This window comes from Silene latifolia, chromosome 4 (genome assembly GCF_048544455.1).
Source record: "Silene latifolia isolate original U9 population chromosome 4, ASM4854445v1, whole genome shotgun sequence".
In the NCBI taxonomy this organism is placed as follows: Eukaryota; Viridiplantae; Streptophyta; class Magnoliopsida; order Caryophyllales; family Caryophyllaceae; genus Silene; species Silene latifolia.
The window spans coordinates 64,522,022-64,537,039 of NC_133529.1; positions in this window are offsets into that span (position 1 = coordinate 64,522,022).

Here is a 15,018-nt window from a genome sequence, read left to right on the forward strand (position 1 = left end):
AGTTAATTAGATTTTCTATTTTAGGAAGGCCATACTAGGATTTTATTTATGCTTTGCATTTTATTTATATGTTGCATGCATCGCTAAATCGCCATAACTAAAACATGCATTATCTTTTTATCGAGTTTATCGACCGTGTCAATTATAATTATCGTAGTTCACCGCTTTAGTTCACTTAAAACGTGATAGATAATAAATTGACATGACCTCTCGCTAAAAATAATCAATTGAGACTTAGCCTTACCAAAAATTAGAAACCATGAAGTACCAGTTTCGCAAGGGAGTTGAGCCGGCTTTACCGTAAGACAAACCGTGTTACGTTGGTGAAGTGGGTGATAAATGTCTATCCACCGAATTCATGTTGATGAGGGATGAATCGGCCTTACCGTGCCCAAGTTGATGTGGATTTGGATCATGGACACATTTATTCGAAATTTGGATTGAGCTCAATGGAAGTATTCGTGACCGTAGTCGCATGTGTTCCGGGCTAAAGATAAATGTTAATGTAATTTTATCGACCAAGAGTTCTAAAAGTAGAATCGATTAAAGTGTTAATCCACCGAGTTATATTGATAAGGGATGAATCGGCCCTACCGTGCCCAAGTTAATATGAATTTGGATCTTGGAATCATTTATCATAGTTGGGTAGAGGTCACTATATAAATGCTTTACTTGTTATTTACAAGTATTAATGTAACGATGAATGTTTTGTTTTCATTATTCCGTTATCATATTGTTCTATTTCTTCACCACAATTCATATACGATATCATTTCGTTTTTGATTCAAATCTCCATTAAAACATCGTAACTAAAGACAAAATTTGAATTTTCTTCTAAAAACCTCGAATTATCCATTGGAAGGATCTCTTGTGAGGAGTATAGATAAAAGTTATTCATTATCAAACAGGTTTTTGATTCTTGACTAACACATCTACTTACAATGGATTGTTTTTCCATATACTTAATTGAATTAAGTACCTTGAAGCGATAAATTATTTTGGTAATTAGATTTGTTAGAATTCGTAATTGACCAAAATAACGCAACCACTTCAATGAAAAGTTTTAAGACAAAAACGATAAATTGAAGAGTAGTCTTCATAGAATTAAATTTTTGCTTCTCTAAGCAAAGACTCATTGAAATGAGTGGGAGCATTCTCTTAAACCGTTAAGAAAAGGGTGAGGTTCAAGAAGTAAAATTAGAATGGAATTGATACAAGGTAATGTTAAAAGTAACGTTATTGAGAATAACAATACTAAACCTATCAATCCCGACCGATAAGTTTCCATTGTCTTAATTGTTGGACGCTAGAAAGGAAACTACCCCAAGTTGTTAAAGAATAAGCAAGTTAGTTATGGGTATCTAATAGGACTTAGTTCCTTATTTGATTGACATAAATTTTGCTAGTACTACTTTGTCAATATTAGAAACCAGTGGTGGTTTTCATCATTGTACTTGATACATAGGATGATTAGAATATGACGACTAGCAACAATGATGTTGAGAGATAGAGTCATTGTATACTCAATCTAGTTTTTGGGTTTAGAGTTATACTTAATTGTGATTATTCAGTGCATAAACTCTAAATAAGAATATAAACTTGTTAAGATACAAAGGAAGTTTCACTTTTGTGACCCTATACACCATGATTTGATGTATGGCTAGCCCATTATCAAGGTGATTATATTCTAAACCAAACTAGAATGATATATCATGTAGATGATGCAAGACTCAAATTGGTAACCCTAGATTAAACCTTAGATTCTTGAATGATGAACGCAAAGAGTTATCGAGTACTCTTGAAACCATTAGATCTTATGGTATATGCGTATCTTGTATTCAAAGCAAGATGTCTCGTGCCTTTTGGTTGAAAAGGAGATCGAGGTTGTAAATCATTGATCCAAAATAGGTTGATCATTTTCTTTTACCAACGATTTAAGTTGACGCCAATGTGTTCACTTAATAAGGTAAATAGAGAAATCTTTGAAGAAGTTCAAAGAGTTCAAGGAATCACGATTTAGTCGTGATGGGATTATCAAGTGAAGACCTTGATGCAAGCCAAATGAAATGTGATATAGTATCACAAATTAATCTCTCTTAGGATACATTATGGGATAATGTGTGGTTGGATAAAGAAATCAAACGCTATTCGATATGGTTTGGACTTCGATCAAGTTACTTTGAGTTACTTGATCCTTTTGGGGATTTTATCATTTTGTCTAAATTATTTTTCCACTAAATCTAAAACGAATCATATGAGATATGAAATGGTAGGGTACCATGGTTGTAAGTTTTCAAAATAAACAAATGCTCATTTTTCCTTATTATAATCACGAGTACAACGGGTTTGTGGCTCGTGAAGCTGTCTTTCAAAAATACAAGTTTATTTCTAGAAGACAGAGTGGGAGAAATTATTCAAGAGCCACAAAGAATGTTATGTCGCGAGAAACTGGTCTTTCTTGGCTACATGAGACGTTTTGTGTAAAACGTTGTTTCTTCAAAACCTAGGAGGTTAAAGTCGTCACTTGTTGAAGATGATGAATTCATATTACTTTTAAGAAAGTAAAGAGCTTACAACTTACAGTGAAATTGTTTGATTCAAATTGATTACTTCTGGAAAGTAATGAACATATGACTTACATGAGAGTGTTTAAGTCACAACTCAATACAAGGCTTAGAGCCATGCAAATCCGAAATAATAGGCTTGATTAGTGACAAAGGGTTTTGCACTAATAAAGTTAGATATCAAAGCTTGATTGGTAGCAAAGGGTTTTGCACTAGTTGAAATGCTTAAGTCTATTTGGATCTTCTTAGGGATTGTGTTTCATTATGAAATATACATATAGCAAGTGAATCTAAAACCCACTTCTTCAATTAGAAGGAATGTATTCAATACATGTCTTGAGTTTTGTAGATTCTTGCTATCCTAAGATAATGTGAAACTTAAGAGAGGGTCTTAAGTAGGACATTAATGAGTTGGAATCAATGTTTTGATCATGTGATAAAACTTTTCTCAATAGGTTGAGAAGTTGTGTTTATACATGAAGTTTAGTGGGAGTTACGGTAATTTTAATTGGTCTTATATGTGGATGACATATTGATCGTTGGGAATGATTTAAGACTTTTGGAGTTATATAATACATCTTTAATATCTAGATTTATGTAGATAAATCCACATGATATTAGCGTCAAATAAGAAGTCTTATGTTGATGAGATTCATGACTAGTTCAATCAAATTGAACATATTTGATTGATTCCATTTGCTTCCGCTGCCGAATCAATTAAATAGGAAATGATGTATAAACACTTCATATACTTTGAGTATGATGAATTGTTTCAAATCGAATTTAAGTAAGAGTTACCAAGTAAGCCATAATGATTACCCTTAAGTGCTTGCAGAAGCATTAAGGAAGTAATGCAAAGTGTTTTTGATGCAAAATTTTGTGTAAGGGTGATACACAAGTGACAATTGACAATTGAGATTGCGCATGGTTTCTGACAAAACCATAATCAAAACACATCAGGGTGGTTAAGATACCATCGTGGCTATATTATTTAAGGAATAGATTTTCTAGAATCGTTCTAGACAATAAAGAACAATGAGAAATGTTTACAACAGAAATTGAGTACACTTGTAATCATGAGATGTGCAAGAAGGATGAGTCCCGCACACTGTGAAAACAGTGGGAGCTATTCTAAGGCTAGAGGGCCTATGTCTTGATTGGATCTCGACACGTACTCAGAAAGTTTTGTAATGCAAATGTATACATTACATAGAAAAATGAGTATGTAGTAAGGTTGAGTAAGGTACAAGAAGTTGATAAAACCTACTAACCAAAGCCTTCTCATAGGCTTAATATGATGAGTCATGTCATTTCAATTGAATTGAAATGAACAACTACATACAAGATCAAATTAGATTATAGAATATGAAATAGTAATCAGGCATTGACTATTCATATGTGATAATCGCATTTGTCGTTCGAGTTTTTACTTTAAAAACTCTCTTCTTGTACTTTGTTACATCCAAACGGGTTGTAGAGACAATTGAACCCCGTTAAAGTGAACTCGGATTAACATAGTATTCGCCCATAGTCACTTGTATGAGGTGACGTCTCGAAGTGACTAGAGTGTGATGCGATTGATGGCAAGTTCAAGTGCCATACAGTCATGTGAGATGACTAGTCGATCACATAGGCAGACTGTTAGGAACACTTTGTCGGGCCTTATGACCGCTTATAGAGTTCTGGCAAATTTATATAGCCTGGTCGTGGCGAGAGCTACTATAGTATTCTAATGAGTCGATTCTTTTGACTAAAGACTGTTCGCCTAAGGTGGCAGTTTTGATTAACTTTGATTTGTGTTACTACGACCTTCGTAAATGGGGTCAAATGGGCATATTTTGGGTTATGATGGCTGTGGCTAGTCGAAGGGAATAAGTGCGATAGGAATTGTCCACCCCTTGTCAGGGTTAAAACAATATCTCAAGGCCACTCGAGGAGTAATGAACTGGAAATGCGTGGCCACGCTCGGAAGGTATCTATGGTAGATAAATCCGGTCAATCAGTTATTCTCCAGATCGAGGAAACCACTCTCGATATGATCACTTGCAAGCACGACCTGAAAGACACCTTGCATTGAGTGGGAGATAGTAATAGGACAAGAGAATTAGTGACGCACACTTGTCAAGGACAAGTGGGAGATTGTTGGAATATGTGTCCTCCGACAATAATGCGATCACAACTGTCAATCATGATGATCACATGTTTAAGTCTCATTTTAAGGAATACAATTGGGAAGTAATATTTTACTGTCAACTGGTCCACACATATCGGTAATGATTGGCTGACTAGAGTTTGACATTACTGTCGTGCGACGGTGGTGATCAGTTGATCCCCTTAGGTCATACCTAAAGGGTAACACTCTTAATTGAATATTTAATTGATCGTATGACGATTCGGGTTAATTAAATTACTTAAAATTGACGGACGATTTTGGAAGTAATATTTACGTGTCTCATTATAATTTGATTAAATAAGATACGGTCTAAGTGATCGAATTATTTTATTACTTAGATGAAATTATTGTTTAAGGAAACAATTGCATTTGAATGAATAATTTATTATAAATACAAGATGTTGTGATTTATAATTGGTAAATTATTTTGGTACAAGTAATTATGAATTACTAAGTCGATTTTGTGTATGTCGTATTTTTATTAATGCGTTGATTTTTAATATGTTAAAAATACTTAACAATTTTATGTGACATGTGACATGTGACAAATTGACAAATTGACAAAGATAAAATGGAGTCCATTTTATCTCACATGTACCGAAAATAATTAGGGTGGATTAGAGTATTAAGTGTGCTTTATATTTTATTTAAAAGTGTAATCATCACACTAATACCTACTCTTACATACCTACATTTTATGGGTAGAAGTAAGTGTCATGCATTGGCCCCTTTTCCACCCTCTACCCGGTTTTCTAAGGCCACATTTAGAGAGTTTTTCTCTCTAATAATTCATTCACAACTTCATACAATATTTCTAGAGTAAGAAATATAATTTCCTCTAAAAACATCTTATGAGAAATTAGAGAGATAATAACTTCCACAATTCCTTTCTCTATGCCGAAATAATAGAGACCAATATAAATATTTTGGGTCAATTTTTAGTAAGATTTATATTGTTCTAGTTAAATAATATTTATCTTTTAAGGGGTTATCTTGGGTATATGCTTTTGGGAGAGGTTCTAATTTGAACCTTGTTCATCCAATATTTGGAAGCTCAAGAACTAACAAGAAGGAGATCTTGTTGGGGCCCTTTTAATCCGAAAATCATATGGTGAGAAAATGATTTCTTCACTTATCTATTTTAGTTTGCATGCATAAGATTTGTAATTAATTTTGTGACTAAATTAATTTGAAACATATAAGAACATGTTAAGTAAAGAGATAAAGATTTCTAACAGAGACAGGCTCGTATGGAGCGGGACATAGCTTTGACTTTGTTCCCTCTATACGAGTATCACATGAGGCGACACCATCCGATCCCAGAGGGTTGGCCACACCCTTCCTTTTACCGGTACCCAGCTGAGGGGTACCCGGAGCCTGCTAGTGAGAAGGAGGAGGAGGACGAGGACCCGACGGCGGCGGCGGAGAGAGCTCGAGCAGAGCAGAGGAGGAGGAGAGAGCAGGAGGTAGATCCGGACTTCACGGTGACGGTGGAGGACGTGCGTGACAGTGACGAGGAGGCTGACGAGTAGCTGCGGGTCTACTAACTTCCCCAGTTTTATGGCTGGTTTGGGGAAGTTCGTGTTTTTATGTAACTCTCGCTCTTTTATTTATTTTGTCTCCTTTTTATTTTACTGTTTTTTATTCTTTATTGGTTGTATATTCCCGTTCTCCCGTATATATCTGCTGGTGTATGCTGGAGGACAACGAGGGCGTTGTCTTTTTTGGTTTGGGGAGGGCATTGCATCCTTTTGAGTCTGCATTTGCATTTGTTTTGCATTCATGTTTCTATTTTTCAGCTTGCATTTGTATTTATTTCATTAAAATTCAAAAAACCAAAAAAAATTTCAAAAATTCAAAAATATTCACGTTTATTTTTGCATATAGGTTGAGTCGGAACGGTTCATTTTCGTGATTTCTTGTCAAATGCACACATTCGGGTTTGTGGTCGGTGTCACATGCAGGGAGGTGCTTGCAAATTTTCCCCTTTTCTTATATTTTTCACCCATTTAGCTCCACTTAAGCCAAAACTTGCCTTTTTGACCCATTAGCTACATCCCAAACTGAGCCTGCCTAGTCAAGCTAGTTTAGTATGTCTTTTGTGGTATGATTTTCCGTCTGCAGTTTGGTCCGTATCATTTGATTGGAGTTGGTGAAAATAGAGGAAGGAGAAAAAGAAAAGAAAAAAAAAGAATTGAAAAAAAAAAAAAAAAAACGTGAAAAGAAGAAAAAATACGTAAAAGAAAAAAAAATGGAAAAAGTATGTGATTCACGTGAAATAGAAAGAGAAAAGAAAAAAAGAGTTGAAAAAAAATATTTGATTTGTTTCAGTTGATTCATTTAGACGGTATTAAAAAAGGGAAGTTTGTGACGTCTAGCTCCTCCGTTCTTATTCCATATTTTTGAGGAGATTGTGTTTGAGATTAGTGAGTTGTGTGCCAAATGAAGGGCACTTGTACTCTATTTTTCAGTCAGTTGAGATTGGGATGGTCTTATATGGCCTTGTTTAGGAACTAGCTTGACGCTTTACCTTCACATTACCATAACTTGTTTTGCCTTTTCTCACTTGAACCTCACTATTCCCATATCATTTGTAAGCCCTCGGCTGTGACGGACATTAATGGTTGGAGTGTGTGCATTAGTACTTGAATCGTTTTTCTTTTTTGTTGCATGCATGCCATGTAGGTCGCAGTTAGGTGAGTGACTGTTTCTCTTTCTCTCTTTTACATATAATATTCACCCTTTGCTTCATGAGAGAAGAGTGACCACGTGAGAGTCCGATTTTGTTGGTCTTGCAAGGTCAATAGGTCAGCTATATTTCTAAACAACTTATAACTCGTTTGCTTATTGACTGCTTAGCTATGACTGTTAATTTTTGTTGCATTAAACTGGTTCAAGTAGACAAGTTAAGCTAGCTCTGAGTTTTCATTTCCGTTCCATTAGTTGCATTTTAGTTTACTCGAGGACGAGTAAAGGTTCGGTTTGGGGAGATTTGATACGCTCATTTTGTATAGTCTTTTAAGCCTATTTTAGCACGTATTTTATGTACTTTTGTACTGTTTATATCGCATTGTGCCCCAAATTGGCTACTTTGGTTCGTTTTGTCCGTTTTGTAGAAATGAACGTGAAAGTAGTGGAATCGTACCATTTTCGTCCTTTTTGCATGCATTTTGAGGAGACGGGATTTTCCAGAGTGAGATCTTGCATTGGGATGCGTGAAGGAACAGTCTACGAGGCAGTCGGTCACGAGTTTGAGCTGTTTTGGAGGAAGAATACTCGATCGAGCTGTTTTATCACTCGATCGAGTGGTTTCTATGGCATTGGTTGGTCGATCGAGTAGTATTATACTCGATCAAGAAGAGCTGGAATTAGGGGTTACTCGATCGAGTAACATTTTTGTCGATCGAGTAGATTATTTGGATAAATGCTCGATCGAGTTGTTTCAGACTACTCGATCGAGTGGTTTTGGCTTTGATGGGCTTTAATTAGCCCGTGAACTTGTTTTAGTTAATGGACTTAGTAGTTTTTCTATTTAAGCGCAAAATAACTAGGTCATTAGTATCGATTTCTATCCAAGTTTTATCTTATTATTCATCTTTCACTCTCAAGACTGCGTTACTTTTTCTTCTTCACTGTAACTTTTGCTTTCGGATTTTCTCGCTCGGATTTGTTTGTTCTTTACGCCGGATTCTTGCGATTGTAATCTCTTTCTCCCTTTTAATATTAATCTTTCTTTTATTCATCTTAATTGTTTGTTTTGCTTCATTTAATTCTCTGCCCTAATCACCTTTTATGCAATTTTATTATTGTCTCATCATGTTTAATATTAGTTATTTATTTGTTATTAGTATTGACAGTATTAATAGCATGAGTAGCTAATCTGTTTCATGTTAGGATTAGGGGATCTACGATAGAAATGTGATGATGTAGTAAATAGGTTAGATGAATTATTTGTGAGATTTTGTCTCCATAGCAATATAAATCGTATTTCCGAGCTTAGTTGAGTGCACGCTTCGAGTCACCCTTTTAATCTGGTTACATTTATTCTGGATCGGAAGATTGGACTAAATAGGCCTGCTATGAACAGTAGACTGCCCTGACGAGGACGGAAGTTAAGTTAGTGGTAATTTAGGATAGAAAGTGGACCGGAAGGACCTTTCCATATCCGTCTCGCAGTAATTTATCTAAATTGTTTACAGTTGAGTCACTGGACTACCGTAGTGAACCGAAATCCTGACATATCCCCTCTCTATTGATAGTTTATTCTCATTTTCTGTCTTTATTGCTCTTCCTTGCTTCTCTTCCTTTAAACCTTTTTAGTTTAGAAAACCAAATACAACCCCCCCCTATTTGTGACCAAATAGACGGACTTTTGCAGATATCTTGCCTCCCTGAGGAGATCGACCTGACTTCCTTAGCTATATAGTTAGTTTAGTTAGTTATTTTTGATAGGTATACGACAGCCCTGTCAGCGGCATAGGTTGTGTTGAGGTTGGTGAATGTCCTCTGAGAACGTTCAACCTTGCTGTTTGACTTGTCACATCCAGGAGGATTGTCTTGACTGAGAGGTGCAATTATGATTTTGCCAGCCTCGATCATATCCTGAATGGCATGCTTGAGTTTGAAGCAGGCTTCGGTTTTATGGCCCTCGCCTTGATGGTATTGGCAATAAGCATTACCACCCCAGAATCGGGCTCTTTTGTGTTCAGGTTTGTCTGGAGTCGGACCAATGGGTTGGAGCATTCCTTCTGAAGAAAGTATCTCCAGAGCGGTGCCATATGTTATTCCAGATCTGTGAATACCCTTTGATGTTTTCCAATGGTTCCCACATTGGTGTTTTTTGGGATGTTTTTGTGAGTTTTGTTTTTGGTAATCCTGGGCGAAAACAGGATTTGGTCGTTGTCAATGGGAAGTTTTTGGGATGTTGCTTGACATTTTGAAGAGGGTTTTGGTGAGGTGATTTCATGTTCTTTGTTGGTGGGTTCTTGGGTGTGGGAACCATCAGACGGTTCCTCATTTTCAGCATTTGTTGGTTGGGAACCAAGGGTTGGTTTCCTTGATGGTCAGGTTCATTTTCAGTACTACCAAACCTCTTCTCCAAATTAGCCATCCGGGTGTTCAAGTCATCGATAACAACTTGCAACTTTGAGAATATGTTGTTGATGGAGACGGAGAGCATCATTATAGCGCCTTGTATGCCATCCTCATCAATTGCATGAATTTTCTCATCCTCAGGAGCGATGAGATGAGAGCAATCTAGGAAAGATCCTTGACTGTGTCCAATAGGGTTTTCAGGATGGTTGTTTTTGTTGTTTGTTGAAGGGGGTAATGGTAATTCACCCTTTTCGATCATATCAAGGATGACACCTTTCAGGGGGAGACACATCTCAGTGTCATGTCCGCGACCTTGGTGATATTGAAAAAATAGGTTTCCATTCCATCTACGTCCTCGCTTGTGTGGTGAAGGGTCTGGAGTTGGACCAATCGGACTGAGCTTTCCTTGGGAGATTAGCCTCTCCAAGGCTGTGGCATAAGGCATACCCAAATCAGGGAAGGACATAGGAGGTTATCCGGTTTTGGTTGGTGGAGCACCTAAGGAATTGGCTTCAGTGGTTTTGGTAGCCTTCCAAGTAAGGTTGGTTTTGTCGATGGCAAGTAGTCGGCTTTCAAGGAGCTTAACCTTTTGCTCAATATCAGAAGAGGGAAAATTCCCGGTTATCATTTTGTCCTCAACTTGGGAGAGACGAGTGCTCAAGTTTTCCACGGTAGCTAAGAGTCGCAGGGCCATGTTGTTGATTTCGGCAGAAGTCATGGCGGATGAAGGTTGATCAGCTTCTTGAGTTCCTGGTTGGTGATTGATGGCACCCAAGGAATTCCTATTGACACAACGATAGGCGTTATAACTTGTCTTGGCAAGGTACTGCACAAACAAAGGCAAGCGCGATACATATGTACAAAAGGCAGTTTTGTCGTGAAGACGCGACGGTGTGACTAGGTTATGAGTTCATTAAAGATCGTGGATGACCTCTTGTATTTGAACTCTTGGTGCATGACTTTGAACATAGACTCGAGTGTCGATTTTGGCATAGTGATGCCTAGACAGACGACTTCTGACGAGATTTGGAAGTTTGTCGATGGCGTGACGCCGCTGGAAAAGATATGTACACAAACTTGACCTTTGACCCGTAATGTAGGGGAAATGCGGGTTTAAAACCTAAGAGGTTTTGACTCTGCTAACGCCATTGGAGATGTCTCGACAATTAGGCGACACGACCTAGACCAGAAGGTAGGTACTAACTTCGGCAGAGACTTGACGTTATCTAGACGACTTGACTTGAAATCGACTGGACTCTGATCGACTTGAGGCTGAATCGGAAAGGTGGACTGAAATTTTCGAAAATAGAAATTTTGAAAAAGATTCATTTGTCGTTTTATGGACGGCTTCCGAAGAGTAGGGATCTCCGAAAGTCGATCAGTTGAAGAGGGTTGTCTTAGGTTTGTTTTCAAAAGACGGTTTTGAGTTTGAGTCGGCTCGAAAAACGATGTACTGTTTCCAGAGACGGTTTTTGAAATTCCGAATTACGGATTTGAAAATCGATAATTAAAGAATTAAAGAATTTGGAATCGTCATCACAATGGCCATGAAAAAGGTTAAATTTGTTTTCAAGGATTTGATTTGAAGGTTGATTTGAAATTTGAAAACGGTTAGATTTGATTTCAAAGATTTGATTTTGAATTGAAATCTGAAAACGGTTAAATTTGTTTTCAAATAGTTGATTTTGAATTGAAATTTGAAAACGGTTAATTTTGTTTTCAAATGGTTTGAAATTGGATTTCATTGAAAACGGTTAAATTTGTTTTCAAAGATTTGAAATTTGAATTTGAAATTTGAAAACGGTTAAATTCGTTTTCAAATGATTTGAAATCGGATTTAAAATATGAAAACGGTTAAATTTGTTTTCAAATGATTTGATTTTTGGTTTGGAATTTGAAAGCGGTTAAATTGGCCTTCAAATGATTTGCTTTTGAATTGGAATTTGAAAACGGTTAAATTCGCTTTCAAATGATTTGATTTTGAATTGAAATTTGAAAACGGTTAGATTTGTTTTCAAATGACTTGAAATTAGATTGAAATTTCGAAAGCGGTTAAATTGGCCTTCAAATGATTTGATTTTGAATTGGAATTTGAAAACGGTTAAATTCGTTTTCAAATGATTTGATTTTTGATTGGAATTTAAAAGCGGTTAAATTGGCTTTCAAATGATTTGATTTTGAATTGGAATTTGAAAACGGTTAAATTCATTTTCAAATGATTTGATCTTGAATTGGAATTTGAAAACGGTTAAATTCGTTTTCAAATGATTTGATTCTTGATTTGAGATTTGAAAACTGTTAAAATCATTTTCAAGACTTGAAATTGGAAATTGTGAGGATTGAATTCGTCATTACAACGGGTTAGAAAACCGTTTTAACCTTTGAAAGACGGTATGCAAATCGAAAAGTGTGAGAATTGAAAACGTCATTACGACGGCTTAGAAAAGGCAAATTTGATTTCGAAAGCGAGATTTGAAATTTGGAAAGTTGCATGGATTGAAATCGTCATTACGACGGTTTGAAAAACGTTTTTGTTTGAAAATTGATTTCGAATTTTGAAAATTCAAGGGTAGAATTCGTCATTACGACGGCGTAAAAGGGCGCTTTGAGAATGCAACGGTCGGCGATGGACCGAGGTTTGAAACGGCCATTATGACGACGTAAAAGGGTATTTTGAAATGGTTTGTGAAAACCGAGTTTTGAAATCGTTATTACGACGGCATAAGAATGTGATTTGAATGATTATAAAAAACCGGGTTTTGAAAATCGTCATTACGACGGCCTAGAAAGGCGTGTTGAAATGGTTATAAAAACCGGTTTTGAAAATCGTCATTACGACGGCCTAAAAAGGCGTGTTGAAATGGTTGTAGAAAACCAGATTTGAAAATCGTCATTACGACGGCCTAAAAAGGTGTGCAACGGTCTATAACAACCCGACCCACCACGGTCGTAACACAACCCAATAAGATGGGATATGTACCTTTGGGCCCATTACTTGTCCTCACTTATGCCCAAAAGCACAAGGCCTTGTTACTAAGTGGTGGGTGGAATCCCTTATAAACATATCACAACCTGCTCAATTCCCCGATGTGGGACAACCTTAATCTCAAACTTGGGGTGTTACAATCTCCCCCACTTAAAGAACACAACGTCCTCACAACGTCCTCGTTGTGCCTCCAACTTGACCGCAGCCAAGCCCAGAATCCTCCCCCGCTAGGTGTGTGACCCGGGTACTTCCGACCACAGGCTCACCACACGGTCGCAGGGTCACTCTGATACCAATTATAACAACCCGACCCACCACGGTCGTAACACAACCCAATAAGATGGGATATGTACCTTTCGGCCCATTACTTGTCCTCACTTATGCCCAAAAGCACAAGGCCTTGTTACTAAGTGGTGGGTGGAATCCCTTATAAACATATCACAACCTGCTCAATTCCCCGATGTGGGACAACCTTAATCTCAAACTTGGGGTGTTACCGTCTGAAAAATTTATTTGGGTTATTAAACATAATATGGAAGTGATGATGATATGCTATGAAATTTCTTACTATTTCTCTTAATTCAGTAATATGTGATTGGAAATGTGTTTGGAGTAACTTTAGAATCATGCTAGGATACTCAATTTGTCGAACATATGTGACCGCCATGATAATTTCCTTCACCACCGTGGCTTGTGAAGTAGTAGTAATTTGACCTGGTATGTTAAAATTTTAGAAACTGTTGATAAACATGAGTACTTATCTTAATATTCAAGGTTAATAGCATGAGTTATGTGCTTCACATGTCAAAATTTGTTGGAAAAATGTATGCTTAGCTGGGTAGGTAAATTCAAATTACATGAAACAAGTGTTTGGATGTTTATACAAGTTGTTGGACTTATGTCTAAAGCAGATGCCGAGACTAAACCTTGGAACCCGTCAGAGTAAACGGGGAAGGGTTGATCCACTGGAGAGGGGGGAGGCTAGTGGACCGGTAGTACCCGCAGTTTCTGAGTACCCTTCTGTTGTTTTTGTCGACTTTAAGCAAAGGGAGCGTTTTGTAGCTTTACAAAAACGCAAGATGAGACCCACAAAGTGTATTGACACCGCTGTGTTGGAAGAGTTGGAAATAGAGACGGATGTCCGTCACATATTCGAAACCTTGGGGTTTACGGGTTTGTACCGGCTGAGGAAGCACACCTACCCCTTCCTTACCCTAGAATTCATGAGCTCCTTTAACTATGACCCAGCGGGTCGTTGTCGAGTTTAGATTGATGAATACCGGTTTCCTGTTAACTATGGACCTGTTTGCCTCTCACCTTGGGTTGGCCAAGCCTCCCAAGGATTCCATCACTGACATTCCAGCTGAGTGCGGCGTCTGCCGCTTAATGCCGTGCTTGACTGGGAAGCAAGCTCCCACCTCGAGCAATATGCTGATTAATGACGTTCAGCACATCACCTTGAGAATCTTCCTTCGTTCCCTTTCAAACCTCCTCTATGATAGAAAGGATATTAGTAAGTTGAACAACCATGAGGTCTTGCTTTTGATGTCGTACCTCAACCCGGAGCGGGCCAAGAAAGTGGTCTTCAATGCTCCTTCCATAGTTTGTGCTGCTCTTGCCTTGATGGCTTCTTCCTCTTCCCGGTACCTCAGTTGTGGTGCCATTGCCACTCGGTTAGCTGAAAAGCTAACCTCCTTTGAGGCTTCTCCGGCATACGTGCCTCTAGTTACCCCAGTGCCTACCATGGATCGCGAATACTACCTCGACTTGAAATGGTTGAGGACCTTGGCTGATGGTAGCCTAGCATGGAGGGTGCATGGGATGAGTTGGATGAATATTCCAGCTCCTGAGCACCTCCCACCCACGGAGCCCTTGGAGCCGGCAGTAGTGACGGTGAACTCCGATGACGAGGAGGAGGAGGAGGATGACGGACCTCGCCAGCTACAGACCTACCTCATCGACGACGCCATTCTCAGGGAGATGCCGGAGCCGACGAAGGGTGAGAATGCGGGAGTACAGGTGGTGGAGAGACCCAGAGTGGTGAGGGGACCCCGTAGAGTGAGGGAGAGGGCCCCGGAGACTAGGCCACCACCAGTAGCACCACAGCAGCAGTAGCCTTTTCCATGCTACCCTTACCTCGACACCCCGGAGACGCGGTCCAGTTACCTGGCGGAGAGAGTGTCATCCACCTTGACACTCCG